The sequence below is a fragment of the Azolla caroliniana genome, unplaced genomic scaffold (assembly GCF_043228905.1).
Source record: "Azolla caroliniana isolate FFs.n. ecotype wild unplaced genomic scaffold, voAzoCaro1.0.p SCAF_15, whole genome shotgun sequence".
Lineage (NCBI taxonomy): Eukaryota > Viridiplantae > Streptophyta > Polypodiopsida > Salviniales > Salviniaceae > Azolla > Azolla caroliniana.
The window spans coordinates 4,489,184-4,501,211 of record NW_028230450.1 but is presented as its reverse complement, the minus strand read 5'-3'; the positions used below and the strand labels follow the sequence as shown (position 1 = coordinate 4,501,211).

General features: G+C 41.5%; 2 non-coding genes across 2 annotated transcripts; both read right to left on the bottom strand.

Moving 5' to 3' along the window:
• Positions 1 to 9,354: 9,354 nt before the first annotated feature.
• LOC147854419 (U2 spliceosomal RNA) lies at positions 9,355 to 9,561 on the bottom strand. Its single transcript, XR_015531117.1, has one exon. It is a non-coding gene; the product is annotated as a U2 spliceosomal RNA (small nuclear RNA).
• A 1,961-nt stretch (positions 9,562 to 11,522) lies between these two features.
• On the bottom strand, positions 11,523 to 11,729 carry LOC147854418 (U2 spliceosomal RNA). The gene has a single exon (XR_015531116.1). It is a non-coding gene; the product is annotated as a U2 spliceosomal RNA (small nuclear RNA).
• Between the last annotated feature and the right edge of the window lie 299 nt (positions 11,730 to 12,028).

Sequence of the window (12,028 nt, the reverse complement as noted above, 5' to 3'; positions counted from 1 at the left end):
GTAATTCATCATGCTGCCTCAATTGCTTATAATCTGCAATTAAATGTTAATATGACGAAACATGATGTATGCATTGGATCAGTATGATCTAAGATGTCTTGAGCAAAGACATCTATCTTTAGATCATGGTGAATAGTATTAACAATGCTTGAATCTAGTAGAGCATCAAAAATTTGGATTCATGGCTTTACACCATGTTTCGGCATCCGAGCGGTTATAACGTCTTCATCGGTGCATGGTTTGCCTGCATCCGTGTAATAAACGTAGTCCAAGCTCAGTTGAAAGAACTCTATCGGCTTTCAAACTCATCTAGATCTCTTGGGTGCCGAAATAGTCAGTTCATCTTCTTCGATCGATTCTAGTGTCCGGTCGGCATTGTGTGAACCCCTAGTTGGATATCCGCTAGTGCATTGTTTCTGCCTTTGTGTCAGACCTTCCTCTATTGTGGGAGTGTTCAGCCAACTCGTTTATGCCACTGAGGGTTCGGATCGGTTGGTCGGCATGTTACTCAGAGTTTTCTCTACGAGTGCTCGTTCGGCCCTGTTATTCCCCTCTAGAGGAACACAATGTTGGTTACTACTCCCAAGTAACTGAATCAAGGTATTGTGGTTGGAAGGAGGGGTAGGATTCAGAATGTGGGGTAACTCTCCGTAGATGTTACCTGATTATCTTACACCAGAACTAGCCCTAGACGTCCGTTCTGGATGACACTCGGCAATACATACCGATTGCTTCAAGGTCCGAAAGGGACACGGGATGGGGTATGGATTCTTGCCGAATCGGATACCAATGATAGATGCTCACGATTTCAGAGTAACAATAATGCACTAGAGACTTACGAGATCAAAACACAAGGTTTCCCCATAAGCACAAAATTATATTAATAATACATAACTATTACAAGGACGAACTAATCGACTATCGATTGTGACTCTCAACCTTGTTAAAATACGCACACCTCTCTGTACAGACCTCTTGTTTATCAATACCGCCCCCTTTTACTTCTCTCAATCACATACCCTTATATAAGACTCCATGCTTCCTATTTGTGGGAAGCATGGCCAATTACAAAATATTGCAATTCATTAATTAGTCTTGGTGTTATCGTTTCGCCATACTCGGTTTCTAGCTATCTTTTTCCCTGATTTGGTTCTGCCCCTGTTCACACCTTTAGTCGTCTTGCCTGGTCAACACCTGGCACGCCTCTGAGATAGTGCCTTGCACATTGAACCCACAAACAATTGCAAAATCGAACTAATCGTATCGCCAAAAATTGCAAAAAATAAAATCGAATCAACAAAAATCGATTTAATTTACTCTTCAAAAATATGCAAGATGCTTGTCTTTTGAGCCAAGTCATCTGCATCGGTGTTTCCCTTGGCTAGTTGTTCATCATTTAGCACTTGTTGTGACTCACCTAGTTGTTCTTCTGCTGTAGCCGCTTGTTGACTTGATTCAATCGGCTCTTCTCTGCTCATCGGCTCCAACTCCACCCCTTGTTGGCTATATTCTTCTGTTGGTTCTTGGTCGGGTTAGGGCCTTTGCTTTGTCTCGGTTTTGTTCTCCTCTTGGCCATCAACTTGCTCCTCCTCCACTTTGATGGGTGCCTTGTGCGCCATGTCCGCCTCTTGTTATTTTCTTGCTTCGCCAATTTCTTCTTCTTCTGCTCTGCTTCGGGTATCAGGTTCTACCTGTTGTAACCGGGCGTCAGGATGCGGAATAAACTCAACACTCTTTGAGATGAAGATCTTAAGTGAATACAAAGAAACATATTCACAAAACAAGACAACTGAATCATAAGACAAGATCAACAAGAAAAGTTGAGAGAAGAAGTACATCAAAGTAGGCACAATAGTATGTAATTGTATTATTCTCTCAAAGAGTTACAATGGCAACAACAAAGCGAACAACCTTAAAACTAGGTTACAAAAAGTCAGTTTAAATATTGACTAACTTAAATAGTCGGAACTAACTCTCTTGCCAGTTCAAGACTACTTTCGGACCGAGTTGATTGAGTCTTCATTGAAGATTACGTTGCTGCTCTTGATTAGCTTCTTGTACTCTGGGTCCTAAAGCCAAAATCTAAAATTGTTGTCCGTCCCATAGACAAGAAAGATGCATTTTCTCGAATGAAAGTTGTGTTCGATTCTCCCTTGGTATGTGGGCATATGCGTCGCACCCAAAAATGCAAAGTCGATCGTAGCTCGGTTGTGTGCCCAACCATAGTGCATGTGGCACTTGAAGCTTAATAGCTTTCGATGGCGAGAGGTTGATTAGGTACATTGTCGTTTGTACCACCTCTGCCCAAAACTCCATCTTCAATCCTACAGGTTGAAGCATCTTCGTCGCTCTTTCTTGGATTGTTCAGTTCATCAGTTCGGCTACACCATTCTACATCAGGGTTTAGGGAATTGTTCGTTGGTGCCGGATTCCTTTTTCAAACAGGTACTTCGTGAAGGCTTTGGAGATGTATTTTCCTCCGTTGTCCAACTGGAAATGTTTCACCTTGTGGTCGGATCGGTTTTCAACTTCGGTTATCCACCAAGTGAATGTCTCGGGCGCTTCGTCTTTGGACTTAAGTGAATATGCCAAAACCTTGCATGTATAGTCATCCACAAATGTGCTGAAGAAACGTGCACCTCCTAGAGATCTTTTAGCCATCGGCCTGCAGATGTCATTGTGTATCAGCTCTAGGGATTCTCGTAGTGTCTCATAGTGTGTAAACTGCAGACTTTAGGTCTATTTCCCGTACTGGCAATGCTCATAGAAGTCGGATTCCGAATGCTAAAGTTTCAGAATGTAGCCTAGTGCCGTAAGCCTTTCAAGCCCTATTTGTGACATGTGGTCGAGTCGGCCATGCTACAATGATGATGTCGGCATTTCGGCTACATTCATGATCCCTCCTAATTATATATGGTGAGTGGGTACAAATGATTGTACTTTACGCGATGGCCTATATGTAGATTGCCTTTTGAGATTTGCCATGATGACTCACTCAATGTCATCTTGTACTCGTCTTCGGTCGAGATGTCGATGGAGATTAAACTCCTCTGAAGATCGGGTACGTTCCGAACTTGGTGCAAGGTAATGATGCTTCCATTTGACAGTTGAATGGGTATTTCACCTATTCAGAGTGCTGGAAGAAGCGCGCCGATTCATACAAATACAGATCTGGCAAGGCCAATCGGGGAAACCGGCAAAGCTCTCCGAATTGGATCAAGTTAGCACTAGTCGAATAGTTCGAAACCTATTCTTTGTGAGGGGTCACATGAAAGATGGCGCCTGAATCAAGCAACCACGTTCGTGCATCTTGTACATTGTACATGATCTCATCAATCAACGAGCCTTCTAATGAAAGGAATTCTCCTAACCGTGATTCAACAACGTGAATTTGGTTGCCATCTTGTGACTGGTTCTAGTCAGAAGAGCATGCATTCTGCTTGAATCTTTAGCTTCAACCCTTCTTATTCAATGACTAGCAATCTGCAATGTGGTGGCCGACATTTCTACATTGTTGTGCAGTAAGCGTTCAAAGGCGCACCTCTTGACTTCAACCGATGTCGATCATGTTGGGAGACAGGTCCCTCCGGATGGGAAGAGAGAAGAACAGATCCGGATGAGGAGTACCTGGCTACAGAGAGCCGGATGGTGCAGACCCGATGAGATCCGGATGAGGAGTACCCGGCTACGGAGAGCCGGATGGTGCAGACCCGGTGAGAACCGGATGAGAAGTACCTGGCTACGGAGAGCCGGATGGTGCTGACCCGGTGAGATCCGGATGAGGAGTACCCAGCTACGGAGAGTCGGATGGTGCAGACCCGGTGAGAACCGGATGAGAAGTACCCGGCTACGGAGAGCCGGATGGTGCTGACCCGGTGAGGAATGCTCACCGGACGAAGAGACATATTCGTAAATATGTTTCTGAGAGCCCATCGAGGCTATATTTGTAAATAGCCGAAAAGTCATATTAGTATAAATATGACTTAGGGCAAACTTATAGTAACTATTGTTGTCATTTTCCTTGTTGGTGCAAGAAGAAGAGAGAGCACGTAACAGTGTACAAAGAGAGAGAGAGAGAGAGAAAGAGGTCGATGCCTTTGTTGTAACCGCCGCCTGTGGCGAAGATCGTGAGCACGAGGTCGTTGCCTCCGTGAACTCACTGTTTGTACATTCCAACATAGTGATAGTTTGCAGCCTGTGGGTTGCCGTGGTTTTTCCCTTAGTTTGGGTTTTCCATGTAAACATCCTGTGCACCTTTTCTCTCCTTTGTGTTGTGTTTTTCCATTTCCTGTTTTCTGTGTATGATTCTAAGCTCGGTTGTGGCCGAGCGTTGTGCATAAGGAGCGTTGAGTTCCCGTCATATCACTTCTCCTTCTCGGCCTACTTTGATCGCAGTCGATCCTCTGAGCCATTCCCCTCGGAGAAGTGAGCTTTGGCACGGTCATCTACTTTCTTTGAAACTCATTGGACATCACTACCCCGATCACTTTGTCGAGCGTCAGCTTTGTCGAGCATCAGCTTTGTCGAGCTGTTGGTGACGGTCATGCAACACACTTCCCAACTTGTCAAGAAGCTGGAAAGGAGTGCAAGTGCCTTGATTTGTTCTAAGTCGAAATTCAAGCCTTGCGAGGAGAGTTTGGTCAACACCCAACTAAAGGTGTTGATGTGGGAGGTTGTCGGCCCTGACTCCCTCATCTTCATGTAGAACAACTGCCGGATCAAGATGAGTTTGGAGGAGCTCGATTTCTTTTCATATACCCGATTGAAGCTTCTCTCATAGAGCGAATGCAATTGACTCTTTACCCATGATGAAGTACACGTTTTCGGCCAGATGCATTCTTATGGTCGATCTCGCGATCTTGTCAAGTGACCGCCAGTCTTCGGTTGTCATCATTGACGGTTTACCATTGTGCCTAATCAGTTTGATTCGGTGTCTGATTATTAGTACATCCTGCATCATCTCCTTCCATAAGGCAATTTTTTTGCCGTCGAACATTCTGATTTAACAACCTGTACGGGATGTTGAAGCCATTGTTCTTTTGAAGGTGTTATTCAACTTGGTCCTTTCCTTCAAAGCTTCTGACAGGAACTATACGCTCTCGTACGAACAACGCTCGGCCACAACCGAGCTTAGAATCAAACACAGAAAACATGAATGAATGCACGACACAAAAGTGAGAGAAGAGTACACAGGATGTTTACGTGGAAAACCCAAACTAGGGAAAAAACACGGCAGCCCATAGGCTGCAAACTATCACTATGTTACGGTGTACAACAGTAAAGCACTGAGGCAACAACCTCGAGCTTTCTATCTTTGCCATAGGCGGCGGTTACAACAGAGGCAACGACCTCTTCTTGCACCAACAAGAATGACAAACACACTATCAAAAGTTTGCCCTAAGTCATATTTATACTAATATGACTTTTCGGCTATTTACAAATATAGCCACGATGGACTCTCAGAAACATATTTACGAGTATGTCTCCTTATCTGGTTCTCACCGGGTCTGCACCATCTGGCTCTCCGTAGCTGGGTTCTCCTCATCCGGTTCTCACCGGGTCTGCACCATCCGGCTCTCCGTAGCCAGGTTCTCCTCATCCGGTTCTCACCGGGTCTGTACCATCCGGCTTTCCGTAGCCAGGTACTCGTCATCCGGTTTCGGCCTTGGCCGACTTTGCTCATCAACACTGTTCTTCTCCCTTCTCATCCGGAGGGACTTGTTTCCTAACAGCTTCTACCTCTTCTTATACTAACGTTGCTTGTTTCCAAGATCGCTCTGATACCACTTGTTGACACTTGTAGTGTCTTGTCGACCATTGTACATAGTCTGTTGGTCGACTATGGTCAACTATGTGGAAGCAAGTGTAGAGTAAGCGTGAGGTGTTGTGATCATTGTTTGATATTCACAGAGAAAGGGTATACACAAAGATAGTTACATTGTTATTAGCAAAGAGAAGATCTGTATTAACATTCATCATCACTTACAAGGAGGAATTCCTCCTAGTTATACATGAGGGAACTAAACCCTAACTACAAGGAGTGTTCACACTAAGGGTACAATGGTCGGAGTAGGACCTTTTAGTCCAACAATAACGATGAAAGAAAATATGTATTAAGATAAAGAGATACAAAAGAGAGCTTACTTGGAGGACTCAAGACTAGTGTTGAACCGAAATGATTCGACAATAGTTGGGGAGTGCTTCATTATATAGTGGGTCGTGGAGCATTCTATGGTTTTCTAGAGTGTTCCAAGAGGTTCTAGAAAGGTTTAAAATGTTTTGGGAAGTTCTAGGAAGTACTAAAATGTTTTGGGAAGTTCTAGGAAGTACTAAAATGTTCTAGTCATAATAAATAATTATGACTATGAGATAGCTTAATAGTTAAGTCCTTGGTAAATGTACACATAGGTCATAGGTTCACATTGTGGCCAACGAGTCATACGAATCATCATGGTGACAAAAGGACTAGATTTGTTGGGGTGTTGACAATGCAAGTCTTTTACCAAATCTGAAACATTTGCTAAATTCTCATAGGTTCCCAGGCCCAATCATAACCTAACCAATCCACCAAATAATATAATTTATTGCGTAGGATCTTGAAATCAAGAATTGCTGCAACTTTATATTTAGGACCATTAACAAGATGGATGGGATAGTATCATGCGATTTGGAATAGTACTTGTTGAAACGTACGTTGAAGGCGACGATGATTTACAGTGCTTTTGTGGGATGCTACCACTTGTTGTAAATGACTTGACACCTCTGCTTGAAGTTGTCACAGTTGAGGTAACCGATCTTCCGCACTTGATTTATAGAAACTTTAAAAAGCTCTAAGAAAGACCAGGATGATAATCATTATATGTGAAAAATGGCAGGACCTTAGTAGAGGAATGGACTGAGTTGTTGTTACATGCAAAAGTAGTGAAATGAAAAATATAAATCCAATCATCTTGGTGGTAGCTAATGAAACAACAAAGATATTGTTCCAATGTTTGATGAGTGCAATCGATTTGACCATCTGTTTGTGGATGATTACTAAAAGATAGTTTCCAAGACATCTTGAGTAACAATAATAAATGCATAAAGAAATTAGGCACAAATTGAGACCCCCAATCACTGATAATGTTGTATGGGAGGTAATGATGTCGAAAAACTTCTCTTATAACAAACTAGTTGTTTCTTTGCTACTAATTCTCTTCATACATGGTATAAAATGTGTCATTTTCATAAATCGATCTACTAATATTAGAATAGCATCAAAACCTTCAGAAAGTAGCAAATCTATAATAAAATATAAGGAAATAGATAGCCAAGATCGTTTTGAAATCAATAATGGATGCAATAATTCATAGGGGCAATGGGGAGGTACATTTGCGCGACAACGAGTGTCACATTGAGTCTCTTGTACTATATTAGTGATTTTGGATAAAGAGTGGAGAACATCCAAATAACAAAGTGAATTTGATTGATGACATAGAAATTGGAGGGGGCATAAAGAAATTTAAGAATCCAATGTCAGGAGAGTTGTGATATGGCTTAGGCCAAATTTATAACTTGGGGAAAGTCATAGATGTAATTTGAGGACATCTCTTGATGGAGACGATGTGGCATACCTAATAGCAATAGGCATAAAGAAAAGAAATCTACGTCTATAAATAAAAAAGTAGCAATAGGTATCAAGAAAACAACCATGGGTGTGCCAAAAACAGCAAGAACAAGAGTGAAGGGAGATAAAAAGCCAATGAAAAAACATCTACGTCTATAAAGAAAAAAGTAGCAATAGGTATGAAGAAAAAAGCAACCATGGGTGTGCCAAAAAAATCAAGAACAAGAGTGAAGAGAAAAAAGCAAAGATAAAAAAAGTAATGACAAGAGTGGATAAAGAAATCTTGTTGCATTATGTTTGAAAGATGAGTCGGCCTATAAAAGTAGGGGTTGGGTTCTAAAGTGGCGGTGAATGATCTATGACATGTTTATTTAGGAGATTGGATGAGGATACCATAAGATCACGAACTAAAACTATTGTTGATTGTTGAAGGAAAGACGGAATTGGGTGTTGTTGATCTCATGTCTTCCCCTTGAAAAAAATCTATCTCATCTATAGCTTTTCTTAAAGGTATGGTGAAGACTAGACCTTGCATGGGTTGTGCTTTTTATGGCAAGTACTTAACATCCTCCTAACCGAATGAGCTAACTTTGTTGGATCCTCCCTTTTGTTTACGTGCATAATCATAATTATGATTAATCTTATCATGAGTATGTGTGGGCTGACTCCAAAAGGAACGAGGGTATGAATTGATTTACAAATCTATATCATGAGATAAACAATCAAGTTTGTTATCATTGGACTAGTTCACATGAAGTAGTCAAGTATGTGAACACTAGGGCTTCAGGTTTTTGACTATATAGGAAAATGTTTGGTACCTTCTTATAAAGGCAGACTTTACCCATGTCGAGACTATGTTACTTTGGCTATAGGACATGACACTTGCATCAACACTCAATGGTATGACCTACATCAACACTCAATAGTATGAGACATCGAGGAGATTCAGGAGACAATGGTGAGGGCGGTAATGACGAGGTTTGGACAAGATAAATATATGGTCATGGCCCTTGTTTTCATCCCAAACAAGAGTAAGAGAGTGTGTCAATATGAGGTTTCAAAGATATTAGGGAATGAAGGGCATGCATATGCAATTCCTTGGAAGGTAGAGACATATATATTCATTGCTTGTCTCATGTTACATGTGGACTTGGTAGACACCGAGGTCATCAAGTTTGAGTGGCCAAATTGGAGTATTTGTTAGGGATAATAAATGTGTTGAGCCAGCAACCATTGCCCCAAGTGGTCTATCACAGTTTAACTAGCAAGTTGAACCTCCGCAAACGTGCAATGTCATCCTCCTCTTCAGGATGATTTTGACACAAAGGTGCCATCCAATTGAGACGACGACACCAAATTTCTTGGTATTCAAGCGAGTCATGCTTCTATGCAATTTTCTCAACATAAGACCCTGGTCAGCCTCTGCCTAGAGCAACAAATCCGCGTAACGAAGGTTGGCCCTCAGGTTCGCATCCTAATCATGCTTTCAATTTCATCCACATTCACTCAAAAGCCTTGTTGTTCCCAATAAATCTTAAATACTGAAGGTGGTTCAAATCTGAACTCCGTTAAGATCTGAAACACAGCATTCCAATAATCTGTACAGTAGGAGATAAGAAAACTTCTCCAATAGATAATACACTAGAGATGAACTGGACATCTCAACTAAACATTCCAATCATTTTGCAGAGAATAAGGATTAATTTTACGTAGCCATTTCTTAATCATCTTTATGTATTGATTTTGTGAAGGGGCACGCCTGTGTGACCTCAGAGGCAGTGCAAGACTGAGGCGACGCACGCAGCTCCCACAGACAGCAAGCCGTCTGAAGCAGGAGCTGCGCCCATGAAAGAAATTAGGTTAATATCATGTGGCCTTATAGACCACGTATCAGATATTAAACTGATAAGAACAGATACTACACTTGATCTTAGCCAAAAGGCCGAGAAAGGTATGAATTACACATTGCCCCTGCTCTGCTTCTTATAGCCTACAGTTAAGCATGCTTTAATATGTGGGATATATGTATAGAACACTTATCCTAATTTAAACCCACTTTGTGATCCTCCATAGAACTATATTCGCTAGCTATTCTCCACTAACACCTACACAAATAAAGTAAGTGTGTGTAGCTTTGATACGATAGTTTTTAATGTAGAAAGCTTGGAGGTATGTTAATACGATAGTTTTTAATGACTTGAGACAATAAGATGTCATACCTTCGAAACCCTTGGTTTTGACATTAGATAACAACATTCGAAGTAACATCGAGGACAAATACTACCTACTTGGTTTCGACAATATTTTACAAGCATAGTATGTTAGTCGATAAACACATCATATGTCTCTCTCAAAAACATGGAGCTCTTTTTTGTAGTATGATAGTTAATCATTCAATGCTTATGACCATATGAGCATTAGTTTTGGCTATGCTTTTTATCCAATAATTGTCCATATTAATAAAGTATGCAACAGAGTGGTGGGATCTACCTTTCAATCTTGCTAAGCGAGCAAATTTGTTCAAGTAATCAATTCCACACTTTCGTGGTGCTAAGGTGTCGAGGATAACCTTAACCTTGTATGGTTGCGTTTCGTGAAGATTTGGCAAAGGAGCTATCTAGTTCAAACAGTTAAAGTACGTTCGAGTGAGTTGTGCTTCTATATATTTTTCTTGATGTAATACCATTAGGTTCAAATATTCGCAAATTGCACTGAACACCATTAAATTGCCAAGAAATGTTGCAAAACAAGTCCATGTCATTGTCCAACTATTGGTAATTCTTTGCGGGACAAACAAATCCTGATCCTTAATAATCGTGTGTGGGAATAGCATGAGTGGCACATGCACAAATTCATGTCATGGTTGTTGTCTAGGGAGTGCAAGGGGGTGTTTGGTTGTAAGTGCATAATGCATGGGTGTTTCCTTTACCATGCTATTGTACAACTCTTGTAACCCTCACCATTAGTGCCTAGTTGGTACGTTACAACCTTGGTCTCCATTGCACTGCCGGAAGGGGCTGTTTGCCCTAGCATCTCCCCAATGCGGGAGAGTGCACGTCATAATTTGTCGCAGCGGGGGCTCGCGTTCGCGCGGCCCCCTTCTCAATTCAATTCAATGTAACACATAAATTCAACAGACGCCAAGTACAGTTGCTCGATTGAAGGATTTCTCGATTCCTATTGTGATTTCTGGAAAGCAAACGAATTTTCACTAGGGGCTAGTGCATGATTTCTTCATAATCCGCCTGCTATCCTGACGTGTTCATTGAATCTCTGCAACCATTTACTGTTCTCAATTAAGTCATGTACAAATAATATGAGAACCTATAAGCCATGATTTCACTAAATCACTCTTCTCAATGCGAAATGCTATATATAACAAGTGTGGGATTTCAAGTCTAGTTCTCACTTTTGCCGTGTGAGCCACGAGCAGGAAATGGAATGAAATAGTAGAGGCATGAGCCAAGGTTGTCAGATCCTCTTTTTCCATGTGCACCTCCATGTATGTATATGCATTAAGGACGTTTGTATATGCACGGCGTCTTCTCCTTAATTCATCCGTAATTTAATTGCGAACGTGGTTCAAATCTGTCTCAAGGCATCTAATAATATGTCCAAGAAAGGCGGAGCCTCCTCTATGGTATGTAATAATAACAACGATCAATAATAGCAAAAACTGCGATTTGTTACCTCCTGTGAGGCACGAGCAGGAATGGAATGAAATCGGAGAGACATGGGCCAATTCGGTCAGATGTATAAATCTGTCAGACCAACCATATATCAAGGATCCATGTGAACATCCATTGAACGATTTGTGATTTGTATACCACAAACTATCAGTCGCATTTTCGCTTTAAATTGAAGAGCGCACTACAACTTGCAACATCTGATCATTTTAGAATTTGATTTTTGAAAGGGGGGGCGCGCCTGTGTAACCTCAGTGACAGTGCAAGACTGAGGCGACGCACGCAGCTCCCAGAGGCAGCAAGCTGTCTCGGGTAGGAACTGCCCCCATGAAAGAAATTAGGTTAATATCATGTGGCCTTATAGGCCACGTATCAGATATTAAACTGATAAGAACAGATACTACACTTGATCTTAGCCAAAAGGCCGAGAAAGGTATGGTTTGAATGTAGCAATTAGTTTCATATTTATAGGTCACACCCAAACATGCCTCCCTATGTGGGATATATGATTCCTTATTATGTTGTGTATATACACATACATGTGGACCTCCATTCACCTATATTCTTGAGTGTACATATTTCACATCTAAGACCTAGATGATGACATAAATGTAGCTTTGATGCAATGATTTGTAATGCTAAAGATTAGGCTACCTCCAAGGGGAGGTACGTTGATTTTTGGCCAAGTTGATGATATAAAAAACCAGAGTCCATCAAGAGTGTGCCACAGCCGAAC